Raw genomic sequence first — 14,842 nt, forward strand, 5'->3', positions numbered from 1 at the left:
ATCTAGCATATATTTTTGAGTTTAGTGCAATATGTTGTAGTTCAGAGTTTCAGCACCAAAAACATGACCCAGGCCATGGGAGGGGGACAGGAAAATGAGCAAAGGGGTCAATGTCCGATTTTCCTAACCATATGTGAAACGCTGAAGAATTTTCTGATATACGTTTACATGGGTAAACGAATCAAACAGGGTTTGCCAATGAGAGAAAGCCTTGTGCGCAGCGGTTCATTTAGAAAGGACTATGTACTGGCTCAGGTGCCTAAACTGTAGGAAGGGCTGAGGATACGGCTCAGGGCACAGACGGATTTCATTTATAACTCTAGTCATTTTACATAAAGTTGAAGGCAGTTATTTTTATTTATTTTTTGATTAACATCCAAATAATTCACATATTTAACCAAGTATATTTCTCTTAAACACTTTGCACCAGTTACATATCCAAATTCCCAGACAATTTTTCCCCACACTTTGAACTTTTTGTTTTGTATTGGGGTGTAGCCAGTTAACAGTGTTGTGATAGTTTCAGGTGAGCAGCAAAGAAACTCAGCCATGCATATACGTGTATCCATTCTCCCCCAAACACCCCTCCCATCCAGGCTGGCACACACCATTGCACAGAGTTCCATATGCTCTACAGTAAGTCCTTGTTGGTTATCCATTTTAAATACAGCACTGTGTACACAACCATCCCAAACTCCCTAACTATCCCTTCTCCCCAGCACCCACAAGTTTGTTTTCTAAGTCTGTGAGTCTCTTTCTGTTTTGTAAGTAAGCTCATTTGTATTATTTCTTTTTAGATTCCACATATAAAGGATATCATACAATATTTTTTCCTTCTCTAACTTCCTTCACTCAGTATGACACTCTCTAGGTCCGTCCTTGTTGCTGCAAATGACATTATTTCATTCTTTTAATGGCTGAGTAATGTTTCATTGTATATATATACTACCTTTTCTTTATCCATTCCTTTGTTGATAGACATTTAGGTTGCTTTCACTTCTTGGCTGTTGTAAATAGTGCTGCAATGAACACTGGGGTGCATGTATCCTTTTGGATCATGTTTTTCTCTGGATATATGCCCAGGAGTAAGATTGCAAGGTCATAAGATAGCTCTACCCCATTTGGTAGCTCTATTTTTAGTTTTTTAAGGAACCTCCATACTGTTCTCCAGGTTATACCGATTTACATTCCCACCAACAATGTAGGAGGGTTCTCTTCTCTCCACACCCTCTCCAGCAGTTATTGGTCCCACAAACAATTTTAAATGAGAAGAACAAACCTACTATATAAAGATATAATGATGCCATAACAAACACTTATATCGCACTTCCTATGTGCCAGGCCCTATTGTAAGCACAGTACAGTACTTACCGTTGGTTCCCCAGGTGGCACAGTGGTAAAATATTTGCCTGCCAATACAGGCGACATAGGAAATGTGGGTTCAATCCCTGGGTCAGGAAGATACCCTGGAGTAGGAGATGGCAACGTGCTCCAGTATTCTTGCCTGGAGAATCCCAAGGACAGAGGCAGGCTACAGTCCATGGGATCACAAAGAGTCAGGTACGACTGAGCACACATATTTTATATACATATAATTCATATAGTCCTCAAAACAACTTTATCAGATAAATTTTTATCAACCCACTTTTTGAAATGAAAAATTGAGCCCTTTGGATTTATGCATTTAATAAGTTGTATAGATTAGATTTCAACCTAGTCATCCAGACTCCAGAGTTCATGCTCTTAACCATTATACTTCTACTACCTCTCAATATAAAAACTATTAGAAAGGTATATTCTAAAACTAGCATCATGCTTAAGAGGGAATCACTGTTACTATCATTATTTAATAATATTTTGGTGACACTAAACAATGCAACTACATATGAGAAAGAAATCATAAATATGAAACATTGTGAAGCAGGAGATAAAATAATTATTTGTAGATACTATGATTCTACACCTGGAAAACAATGAGAAAATCAGCAGAAAAACTGCTGCAAATAATAAGGGAATTCAGACCATCAACTTGTTATAAAATGAAATTAGATATTTAGTCACTGTCATATGTAAAAACTATATAGATGGAAGATATAATTGAAGAAAAGCCCCATTTGCAATAGTAAGAAAGCTAAAACTCTTTAAGATAAACCAAACAAAATTTATGCAAGATGCACATAAAGAAAACTTTAAGACACAAAGACACAGGAAAAGACATGAGGAAATAGAAAGGCATGCCATATTCTTGGGTAGGTTGTCTAAATACCATAAAGGTGTTTATTCAGTTATCTTAATTTAAAGATTAACTTTAACTTAGTAAAATTCCAAAAGCTAATTTTATAGTTCATATAGAAAACATAAAAGCAAATATAAGATTGGCTTAACATCCAAAAAACCAATGTAACACACTGTATCAATAGAAAAAAGGTCAAAATCACATGATCATCTCAGTGGATCCGAAAAAAATCATTCATGGTAAAAAAACAAACGAAAAACTCTGAAAGGGGCTTCTCTGGTGATCAGTGGTTAAGAGTCCACCTTGCAATGCAGGGGACACTGGTTTGATCCTTGGTCTGGGAAAACCCCACATGCCACAGAGCAACTAAGCCCGTGCACTGCAACAACTGAGCCCGTGTGCCACGACTGAGCCCATGTGCCACGATTACTGAAGCCTGTGCACCTTGAGCCTGCTCCATAACAAGAGGAGCACTGCAATGAGAAGCTCACACACCACAACAAAGAGTAGCCCCTGTTCGCTGTAACTAGAAAAAAGCCCACACTTAGCAACAAAGACCCAGCGGCAGCCATAAAAAGTTAAATAAATAAAATTATGTATCTTTAAAAGAGTTTTTAAAAAGCCCTGAAAAACTTGGAAAGGGAAGGAAGTTGATCAAACAGAGGCCATCTATGAAAAATTCCAGCTAACCTAGTGAAAGACTGACTACTTTCCCTCCATGATCAGAAAAAAAGACAAGGATGGTCACTCTCACTCCTCCTATTCAATATTGTCCGGGAGGTTCTAGCCAAGGCAACCAGGCAAGAGAAAGAAAGAAAAGGCATCCAGATAGGAAAGTCAAAAGTAAAACTGTCTCTATTAGCAAATGACATAATCTTGTATAGAAAATCCTAAGGAATCAGAATAACTGTTAGAACTAATAAATTTTTTAAGCTATTAGAATTAACTAAGTTCAGCAACAAGGTGGCAAGGTACCAGATCAACATAAAAAATCAATTGTATTTCTATACATAGCAATGAATAATGCAAAAGTGTAATTAAGAAAACAATTCCACTTGTAAATGCATTAAAAAGAATAAATACTTAGAAATAAATTTAACAGAAGAAGTGTAAGACTTATAAATGAAAACTATAAGAAATTGTTGAATGAAATTAAAGACAAATAAATGGAAAAAAGATCTCATGTTTCTATATCGGATGACCTAATATTACTAAATTACAGTACTCCCCAAACTGATCTACAGATTCAACAATCCCTACCAAAACTTCCCAGGTAGTTCAGATGGTAAAGAATCCGCCTGCAATGCAGGAGACCCTAACTTGATTCCTAGATCAGGAAGTTCCGCTGGAGAAGGGATAGGCTCCCCACTCCAGTATTCTTGGCCCTCCTTGGTGGCTCAGACAGTTAAGAATTCACCTGCAATGTGGGAGACCTGGGTTTGATCCCCGGGTTGGGAAGATCCCCTGGAGGAGGGCATGGAAACCCATTCCAATGTTCTTGCCTGGAGACTCCCCATGGACAGAGGAGCCTGGCGGGTTACAGTCCATGGGGTTGCAAAGAGTCAGACATGACTGAGTGACTTAAGCACACACACACCAAAACTTCAGGTGGCTTTTTTGCAGGATTTGACAGGCTGATCTTCAAACTCATATGGAAATTCAAGAGGCCCAGAATAGCAAAGAAAAAAAAAATCTCGAAAAAGAATAGTGAAGTTTGAAGATTCATACTTACTGCAAAACTTAAAACATAGCTGCAATAATTAAGACGGTAGCCCAGATGGTAAAGCGTCTGTGTACAATGTGGGAGACCCAGGTTCGATCCCTGGGTTGGGAAGATCCCCTAGAGAAGGAAATGGCAACCCACTCCAGTATTCATGCCTGGAAAGGTCCATGGACCGAGGAGCCTGGTGGGCTACAGTCCATGGGGTCGCAAAGAGTCGGACATGACTGAGTGACTTCACTCACTTCACTAATACTAGCATAAGGATAGATATATAAATCTGTGGAATAAAATTGAGAGTTCAGAAATAAACATTTATGGTCAGCTGATTGTCCACAAGGATGCCAAGACTGTTCAATAGTTAAAGAATAATCTTGGACATGTGGTGCTCAGAAATTGGATTTCTACATGCAAAAGAATGAAGTTGGACCCCTATCTCACATCAAACACAAGATAACTCAAGATAGATCAGAGACTTAAATGTAAGAGTTAACTAGATAACTTAGAAGGAAAAAAAATGAGTAAATCTTTATGACTTTGATCACAAAATGACACTAAAAGCCCAATGACAAAAGGGACAATTGATAAATTGGTCAAAGGTAAAAACTTTTGTGCTTCACGCGGATCAGCAGTAGCTCTCTCTTGAGTCCCCCATTCTGCAAACTCTAGCCACCTTGGACTCCCTGGAATCTTGACTCTGTCTCCTCTACACAGAGGGTCTGCTGGTCTCCCCTGGTTTCTTCCTCCCTGAGCTGTGTCCTGGAAGCTATCTCAAGGCAGTAGGCTGGGAGAGTTAAAGAGCTTGTCTCATTTGTGTTTGACCTCTCAGGATCACTGTCCTTCATGGCCTGATGTTACTGTTTTGGCAATGATTGTCATATATTTTGTTCAGTTTCTCAGTTCTTTTGGACAGGAGGGTAAATGCAGTCCCTGTTTTCCCATCTTGGCTGGAAATTGAAGTTCAATATAATTTTTAGGGAAAAAAATAGAATGTATTCATGATCTCAGGATAGGGAAAGATGTCTTAAGCATTAAACATTGCTCACACAAAATTAACATTTTATATTTAATATTAAGACCCCATAAAGAGAGTGAATATGTAAGTCACAGAAGGGAGGATGATATCTGTAGTGCATATAATTGACAACTCATAAATAGACTATATGAGAAGAAAAAAATCCCCTGCAGATTAAGATCTAAAAAATATAACTCAAGATAAAGACATGCAAAAGCCATCTGTAGGCACCACACAAAAGAGAAATAGCCAATGACCATAGTGGCTGTTAATACAGTGATGTTAACTCATTAGAAATCTGGGAAATGCAAATTAACATCAAAATGTCATGGGATTCTCCAGGCAAGAATACTGGAATGGATTGCTGCGTCCTCCTCCAGGGGATCTTCCTGACTCAGGGATCAAACCAGTGTCTCTTATGTCTCCTACATTGGCAGACAGGTTCTGTACCATTAATGCCACCTGGAAAGCCCCCCAAACTGCCACCAGTTGGACAAACATTTTAAAATCTAACAACTCCAAGTGTTAACAAGACGTGGTATACAAAGAACCCCTTTCCATTTCTTGTGGGAATACAAATTAATGTAACTATTTTGGAAAACAGTTTGGTACTTTCTAGTAAAGTTTAAAATATATAAACCCTATGATCCACCAAAGTCACCCATGGGTCTACACCATACAGAACCTCACACATACATGTAACAGCATACAGGTCCAAGAATGTTCATAGGGGCATTTTTCATAATAACCAAATAATGAAAACAACAATAAGAGTATATTCTTACAATATGCAGCATTAAAAATGAATGAGCTGTGTCACACAACAATGTGGCTAAACTTTACAAATATAATTTTGAGCAAAAAGAGCAAGATTCTAAAGAAAGGAACAGTATGATTCTATTCATCAAGTTCCAAAACATGTGAAATGAAGTATATTATTTAGATATGCACTCTTAGGTAGTAAAACTATAAAGAAAAAAGCTAAATATTTCCCTTAAAAAGTAACTCATATCCTCCAATTAAAATAAATTTAAAAAATAAAGTAACTCATATCAAAGTGAATATTACATGAAATAATACGTGAAAAACAATCCACGATTTGTCACAGTCTATGCTTAATAAATTTTAGTTGAAAGTATTTATCTTGAAACTCCATCCTTTTTCTGGCAACAGAAAAAGGCTGTGAATCTGAGTGTGTTAAGTTAACCAGTTGTGAATCTGGTTGTGAATCTGAGTGTGTTAAGTTAACCAGTTAATTCTGAGTGTCCTAATGATCAAGAAAGTAACCAGCTACTTAGCCTACTTCTTACCGACTTTGAATGGCATATTTTTCTCCTGAGGCATTTCTTTTTGTGTGAAATATATATATTCTCAATCATAGTTATTGACTTCATATCTAGCTTTTTCTTACAGTCATAGACAGAGAATATAAGAGAATAGCTTCAGCCAAAGAAGTAAATGTGCATTTAAGGGTTCAGCCCAAACATCAGCATAATTATCTTGAAAGTGACTGGAATCGAGTTGCAAGAGAAAGGATGAGGTCTGTGGTAAAGATGGCACATTAACTCTTCTGACAACACAGTCTCTATGTGGATAGTGTTGTGATTCATAAACATTTAGAGATAAAAATATAATCAGCCTTGATTTTTAGCAGGGGTTGAATAAGGAAACTAGCAGCATAATTTTGGAACTGCCAACTGTCCTTAGAGCCAAGTGTCTCAACACTGTGGAAGTGGGAAGGTGAACAAGACAAGCAACTGAACAATTAACCGTTTCTGTCTGCATGCTGTGTGTCAATTGCTGAGCCATACATATTAACTGGAGTTACCTCCACGAAACCAAAATGTAGTGGAAATAAATCTTAAACAATTTTTAAAAGGCATTGTACATAATAAGATAAAACATATAGAGAGCGCTTGTTGCTGCTGCTGCTGCTGCTAAGTCGCTTCAGTCGTGTCCGACTCTGTGTGACCCCATAGACAGCAGCCCACCAGGCTCCCCTGTCCCTGGGATTCTCCAGGCAAGAACAGTGGAATGGGCTGCCATTTCCTTCTCCAATGCATGAATGTGAAAAGCGAAAGTGAAGTCGCTCAGTCGTGTCCCACTCTTCGAGACCCCATGGACTGCAGCCTACCAGGCTCCTCTGTCCATGGGATTTTCTAGGCAAAAGTACTAGAATGGGGTGCCATTGCCTTTTCCAAGAGAGTGCTTTCTATGCTCTAAATATATTTTTTTTCCAGGACTAACACATTGAATGCTCATAACAACACCAGGGATTTACAGATGAGGTCTATGGGGAGCAGAGAGTAGAGGGGCCTGTGCTACCCACTTTCACAAATATGTATCCAGAAATGAGAAGACGGATGGAACCAACAATCAGATCACAAATAAAATAGCATCTACAAAAATGAAATGAAACATTGCTAAATGTGCATGTGTTATCTGAGCCATTTTTACCAAGAAAAAAAAAATCATTTTGAAAATGCTTGCCCTTGTCTTACAAAGCATTTTGGGGGTTAGCCTTGTAAAGAACCCAGGGAAATCTGTAAGGCATGTGACCAGTAGAGAATCTTGAAGGTGACGGAAGAGTAGTGATGGATGTATGGAAGAAGTTTTCTGGAATGCTTGGCTGCCTCTGCTGGCTCCAAGACAAACATTTATTTTGAGGAAACAAATTGTGAGAAATGCTGCTGTTTGAAGACATTGGCTTATGGAGCACACATTTAACTTTGAAATCTATACTTAAACTATTAGGTTGCTGCCAAATAAAATACTTGTCTACCTAAACATATGTTTCAGTTGAAAATGCTTGTCAGTGTAGACAGACAAGAAGGAAATGCCCAGAACATGGTCAAACTTAGCAATATTTTAAAAAGCCAAATTGTTAAGCACTGAATTCTTAGAATATTAATTTTCCAAACAATGTTTCAGTGTCACTTGTCAATTACTGTGTTATAAAAATGAACTAAGAATGCATAGCCTTTTAAAAAGTTCTATTTAAGAACCCAGCAGTCTTGTCAATGAAAAAAATGATTTTTTTTCCTTTGAGAGTCAAGAATCTTGTCATTTTTCTGTAATTCCTTTTTTTTTTCTTTAAAAGAAGAATTAAACATAGTCTGTCAGAATCCTCAAAAAGCATATCTGCTTGTTCTAAAATATTTTCCTGTATTATTTTTACTTCAGAGGGATCTAGATCACTCTCTCATATATATATATATATATACACATATATTTATATATATGATAAATGTATATTATACATTTTTTTGCATAATTCTTTACAGTTTAAAAAGAGCAGTTCAAAACTTTTGGACTCAGTGGGAGAAAGTGAGGGTGAGATGATTTGAGAGAATAGCTTTGAAACATTACCATATGTAAAACAGATGATCAGTGCAAGGTTGATGGATGCATGGAGCAAGGTACCCAAAGCCAGTGCTCGGGGACAACCCAGAGGGATAGGGTGGGGAGGGAGGTGGAAAGGGGGTTCAGGATGTGGGCGGACACATGTATACCTGTGACTGATTCATGTTGATATATGGCAAAAAAAAAATCACAATATTGTAATTATCCTCCAATTAAATTAATTAATTAAAAAATAAAAAGAGTAGTTCAGAACATCATAGCTTATACCATCCAGAAAATGGCATGTTGAACTTGCCAAATCTTTGTCCAGTGCAGTGTCCTCTGTGCTGATGGCTTCATCTTGGAACCTTCAACTGGTTTTCAATTATCTTAATTGTGAGTTGATTTCAGACTTGAACTTGAGCATATTGGGTCAGGATGCTCTCATAAAAACATCCTTCTGACTCTATGGAATATGACTGCAGGGCCCCCCAAGGAGATGGTGTTCTGGGCCTTGGAGAGGAAGCAGTCAGCCAGACAATCGTTATTGTCATGAATGGAGAAAAAGGTCACCAGGGCTCCCAGTTTATTTGTACAGACAGTTCATTTGCTCAGGCGGCTCTCCTGATCTAGGATCCCTTTCCTCAGTTCCTCTTTCCCTGCCTGAATGCAGGGGAAAATTTTATGGCTCATCTCATTTGTGAAACTTTGCTTGATCTTCTCCTCACCTAAAGTGGTGGCTTCCTCTTCTGATCTGTTATGCCACGCACTGGTTCCAGGTCCTAAGAACTAGAGAGGGAAAGCTGAGTTCTTGAAAGATTTCCCCAGTATAAGATTCTTAAAGACACTGGCACTGCAATTTACACTCTTTTGGTTTTCCCCACAGCAACTTCCAGGCTTCTCTGGTAAAGAATCTTCCTGCAATGCAAGAGATGTGCATTGCAATGTTCAATCTCTGGGTCAGGAAGATCCCCTGGAGGAGGGCAGAGCCACCCCCTCCAGTATTCTTGCCCTGGACAGAGGAGCCTGGTGGGCTATACAGTCCATGGGGTCAACAAAAAGTCAGACGCAACTGAAGTGACTTAGCACACATGCACACACAACAACTTCCATAATGTCTTTATTTTAAAGAGAAGTTTTCTGGTTCCAAAAAGGAAGCTGAGAATAGGTTGTTGTTATTATTTTAACTGAGAGGCTCTTACACAGTGAACAGAAACTCACCAAAAATAATGCAATAATAATAAGCCTCCGTGTCATCATCTGACCCACTAACTCAGAGGAGGGCAAGGGTGGGCAGTAGTCCACACAGGAGAGGGTAGGCTGAGGGAGCAGACAAGCTTCCAGGGTTCCCATAGACATTCATAAGAGCCTCTGTGGGACTATGCGTCCTGTTTCCTCAGGCTGGCTGGTGGGGCGGAAGGCCTCAGGGCCCCTTCACTTCTGAGGCTACCTGTAGGCCATCCTGGCTCCTAGAGACTGTTGTTGAGCACTCAGGGAATTCACCACGCACTAGGACCCACCAACCCTCAGAATGTGAATCAACCATAGCATATGTTCCTAATTTCAAACAGATGCATGGCAATATGCTTGCCTCATCCTGATTATAATTTAAAGCCTACAGGCTTCAACTGAGGTGACAAACTGGTCACCAAAGGAAGATTGTATTAGAACCAGGTAGCATTTGCTGGAAGAATTTCATAGGAGATTGTCCTAAACATCCCTACCAATAGTTGCTTGCACACAGTAGGTGCTCATTAGATATTTGTAGCTGTTACTTTGTAAGTAGGTAACTTCTATTGGGCTTGTCTCTTCTTAGAGATTCTTTGAAAAATGAAGAATAAAGTATGAGGGGACAAGTGGCTGCAAAGGAGATAATGAAGGGAAAATATGAGTTTCTGAAGGGCCAGTTCCCCTTGTCTAATTTTTGCTCTTTTCCTTTACTTACCAAGAATTATTTTTTAAAAAGAGCAGCCGTTTTTCACACATTGGGTATTCATTAAATCTTTATGGGACTAAACTGTGTTTTAAACTGCATGAAGCCTTTGCAAATAATAGCTGATTTCCCTGCAAATGGAAAGGATATATTTAGAGACTTTCCTGGGAGAATGAATCGGCCCCTGGGGATTTGTAATGGACTGTCGAGCCTTCCACCTTGAGGTCAGTAGGTCAAATCCAAATCAGGTCTGGGGTGGCTGACAAGCATTGTTTGAGTGACAGCTGTCGGGTGACCAGGATGAGAAGAGCTGGAGGGTTGGGCTGCATTCAAGTGAAGTGAACAGGTGCTGTCTGTGATCTTGGCAGAGGACGGAGGACAGGAGAGTGGTTGGAAGATAGACTGAGCTCCGTGCCTCAGCCCCAAAGGCCATCTTCGACCTGGCCAAGTGAGGAGCATGCCTTCCCAGGATGGTTGCGACAGGAGGAAAGCCGAGGAGATGACATGTACAAAACTGCCAAGGCCTCAGAAAAACAGAGGCATTCATGCAGCTTTGTGGGAAGAGTTGACTTGTCGGGGCTAAGCTCTAACGCATCTTCTCCTCCTGTATCTTCCTCCTCACACTTCAGCTTTCTGAAGGTAGCTGGCACTGTTTTCTAAAACTGAGTAAGGACAAACAAGTGAAGGTGCAAAGGGATCAATTGGAAGAGGGCAGTGATTCAAGTAAATGGTGTGAGTTTCTCAAATACATTCTTCACCCCACACGCCTTAGATTCATGGCATCCAGGGGGTGGGGGTAGAAAATGGGTAGTGCAGAGGGAGGGCAGAATTGGAGAGTTGCTTACGAAAGAGCTTAGAGTAGACAGCTACATTAGTGCCATCCTCTTTTTTGACCATGGAAGAAACTGCGGCTCAGGGCAGTTTGGAATAGGTCACTGTGTAACGTTTAAGTCACCAGCAGCGAAGGTGACTTCAGCTGATATTAATAGTGAATGGATGTATTTGAAAGGATACTGAGTAGCTCATAGCATCTTGTGGGAACCAGGTGGGAAGAGGTAGGAGCAAGGGGGACCAAGTGTGGCCAGAGGTTGATGAGGCAGGAGCCTTCTCCAATATCTTGGGTGCTCTTTGGGGAAGCCCTTTTCACAGTGTTCACCACTGAGCCACAGGTTACGCCAGGGAATGTCCCCACTCCAGGCACAAAACTGGCATCCTCTTGTTTAACTCTCCCCCCATATTTCATCTATGAGAGAAGCCTTCTCTGACCACTAGATTTAACATAGTGACACTCTCCACCTACTGCTCTCATCTTGCCTCTCATCCTTTCTGTCCTGCTCTCCATAACACTTCTTCCCATCTGACAATTACTTATTTATTATTTATTCTGTCTCTACCCCCTACAAAGTCATCTTCATGGGGATCTGGACTTTTTTGGGTTCATCTTGCTTTAAGGCCCCCACAGCCCCTTTCTGAGGAGATAGAATGCCCACCAGAAGCTGCTTGTTCCCTTAGGAGTGGGGAGCCTCCTTGGGACCCCAGGTCTGGGCAAGTTGCAAAGCTCCTCTTTGGGAACGTCATAGGGGTTGGAGGTGGGGTGGGAGGTGGGTAGTCTCCTTTCAGAGGTTCCCCTCTTTTGCCTGCACTCCCAAGTCCTCAGTTAGGTGGCTCCCCCCTTCCGAAAGAATGGAGGGATGGCGTTTTCAGAACGAATGTGAATGAACAGATGTAAAAGTAGGGAAAAGCACTGCTAGAGGCAGAGTCCCTGTGCAGTTTGGATGCCACGTTTTCAGCCAGGTGTTTAACAGCAGGGTAGAGGCATCTGTCCACTAATCTGGCTAAATATACAAAGATCCTTCCTGGGTCCAGCCTCCTTTTTCCTTTTTTTCCTCCCCTTTTTTCACCTGCAGTCCCTCCCACCCCCATTCATTTCCCAGGAAAATAAATCTCTGGGAGGAGGCCAGGAGAGTGGATCTCAGAGAACCTTTCTGAATAAATGTCTGTATTAATGAATTATTAACTCAGTCACCCATGACCTTAAACCTGGAAGAGGGAGCATGGAGGGCAGAGAGGAGAGCTGCTGAATTCTTTATTGGAGTCCTGTCAAAGGCAACCGACCATTTGTTCCCCTCCTCCATTAGGAAAAAAAAATTTTTATATAAAAGGCAAACTTTAAAACTGTATGTCAAACGAAATCAGATAGGGAGTCCCCGGGAAAGAATTCTCTTTTTGCTTTTCTGCCCCTTCTTGCCTCTCCCTCTCTGCCCTTTCCCCATCCCCACCCACCAGTTCCCCCTCCAAGCTTAAGGGTCCAATGGCTTCCCAAGGATAATTTTCTGGGGGAAAAAAAATGCTCGAGAAAATGATGAATTTGGGTAGTTAATTTATCGATCCTGGCTCCTCTTCCCACTTGTTTTATTTTAGAGGTCATTAATCAATGAAGAAAAACACCACCGTGTCCCCCGTTTGCATTTAATACACTCACGCTCCTTATTTATTCCTCTGGAACAAATTCCCAGCAAATATTCACCCATCGATTTGGGAGCGATGGATTTTTATAAAGGTTTGATCGCTTCCTAAGTGATCGAAGTGATTTGTTTCATTGGTCTTCTAAATAATGAAGACCAGGGGTGCGGATTTGAGGGGGTGCAGGCCGGTGGGCTCACTTTTTTAAAACTTCCCAGACATGACAGGGTGGTCTGAGACAAAGAAGTCCGCGGAAAACGGCCCGGAGAGCCTGCTGTCCCCGGGTAGCAGCAAGTAGGCAGCGACGGTGCGCCCCGGGGTGGGACTGCGCTGACCCTCTGCCCCAGCTAAGCCCCTGCCGACCTCGCGCAGATCACGGTGGGAGCTAGGGCCCCGCCCCACCTCACGGGCCTGCTGGGGAGGCTCGGATCCCTGCGACCCTTCCCTCGAGAGCTTTTCGTGCGCTCCTGGACTTCCCGACCTTCTGAGCGCCCCCTTTAACGTTAACCCACTCCTTTAGCTAACCCTTGGTTCCCTAAGACCTTTGGGCCCTGGGTCCCTTTGTCTCAAGACGCGAGCACGCTGGGGCCGCTGCGGGTGGAGGGTGGTACTCAAATCTGGCAGGTCAGGAATACCGCAGGGGAGAGGAGAAGGAGAAATGGGCTCGGCTAGTTTCTACTTCTCCCCGTGCCCCCAACCCCCGCGCAGCAAGAGGAGCCAAATCTCCCCCCATGGTGTCCCAGTACACATCTGGCGTCAGTCCTTCCGGACTAGTGTGGTCAGGAAGATGCACTTTGTGTCTCACTGACTGGGGTTTGAATCTGCCTCCATCACTCATTAATGTGACCTCAGGCAATCTACCTTACTAAGCCTCAGTGTCCCCATCTGTAATATGGGGTGAATGATAAAGCTTTCTCCGCGTGGTTGCAGGGCGGACTTGAAGCTTCTTCCCGCGCCTGGCCTGTCGAAAGCTCTCACAGACGGTCAGCTAGTCTTATTAGGAAGGGAACTCTCGGGCTTCCCAGAGTGTGGGCGGCAAGAGGCCTTGGGAGTAGTTGCCAGTAGTTGCCAGTTCCCAAATCCTGAGATTTTGAAGTGTGTTTGGAGGGCAGTTTTAGGAGGAGTTCTTCGGGACGGCTAGTTCTGGGGACCGAGCACTTGTTAAGTAGCGGGTTTGCTCAGAAACAAGGAGGCGGCAGGACCGCTGCTGCAGTGTCCGGGCGCGGAGCCTCGGTGCTGTCTTTGTTCCAGAGAACAGAGGAAAAGAATATGAGAAAGACAGTATGACTCTTCTCCCTTGGCCCAACGGAGGCTGCTCTTCGGCAGTCCGCGGGCAGATGAATTAAAGGGGCCTGGCCCTTCCCCCTCTCCTCCCGATGGAGTCGTTCAAAGTCGGTGGAGACTGAGTGACTCGCCTCGGGGGTCCACAGCACCGTGGGTTTTCCCTAGCGGTGTTTGCCTTAAACTTGGGTACTATCAATCTATTCAGGGATGACTGATGACCTTGTCACGGCGACGCCAGTCAAAATATTTTCGGTCCAACTCCGTACCAACCAGCACCGAGGCATCCTGCGTGAGACCGGACAGAGTCTAAACAGCGCGTTTCCCAGGCTCAGAAGAAATGAGTGGTGGGAAGACAAAAAGAAACAAGCGGAAATCAGGAAAGAATGGCTATTAATTGTTCAGAGTGGCAGGTGCTAAATAAATTGGTTTGTTTTTGCGGGGTGGGGGAGATGAATGTTATTTCTTCTCTGTGAGGTATGGACAGAACTCCGGTGATGGGAAAGCGCCCGAGCCGGTCCGGTGCCCTCTGCCTACCTGACTTCTGTGAATGCCTTATAGAGCTGGGGGTGGCGGGTGTCTAATCCTTGGATGTGAAACCATGCCTGGAAGGGCTGCCACGGTCTGAGGCGCGGGGAGGAGGTAAGATGGGGGTGGGGTTGCGCTCCCACCCCGTACCTCGAACACCAGGTTTTGGGGGGCGAGGGTCCCCTCCGGGGCAACCCCGGGCAGCCAAAGGCAAATAAGCCTCGCCTGTGTCCGGAGCACTTGTACCACCAGACGTAGCTCGGGATACTTGCCTTGCATGCCAAAAGGGAGAAGGAGCCAGCCTCCCAGGAAGAGCACTCGAGA

Source organism: Bos indicus x Bos taurus, chromosome 7 (assembly GCF_003369695.1).
Source record: "Bos indicus x Bos taurus breed Angus x Brahman F1 hybrid chromosome 7, Bos_hybrid_MaternalHap_v2.0, whole genome shotgun sequence".
NCBI lineage: Eukaryota > Metazoa > Chordata > Mammalia > Artiodactyla > Bovidae > Bos > Bos indicus x Bos taurus.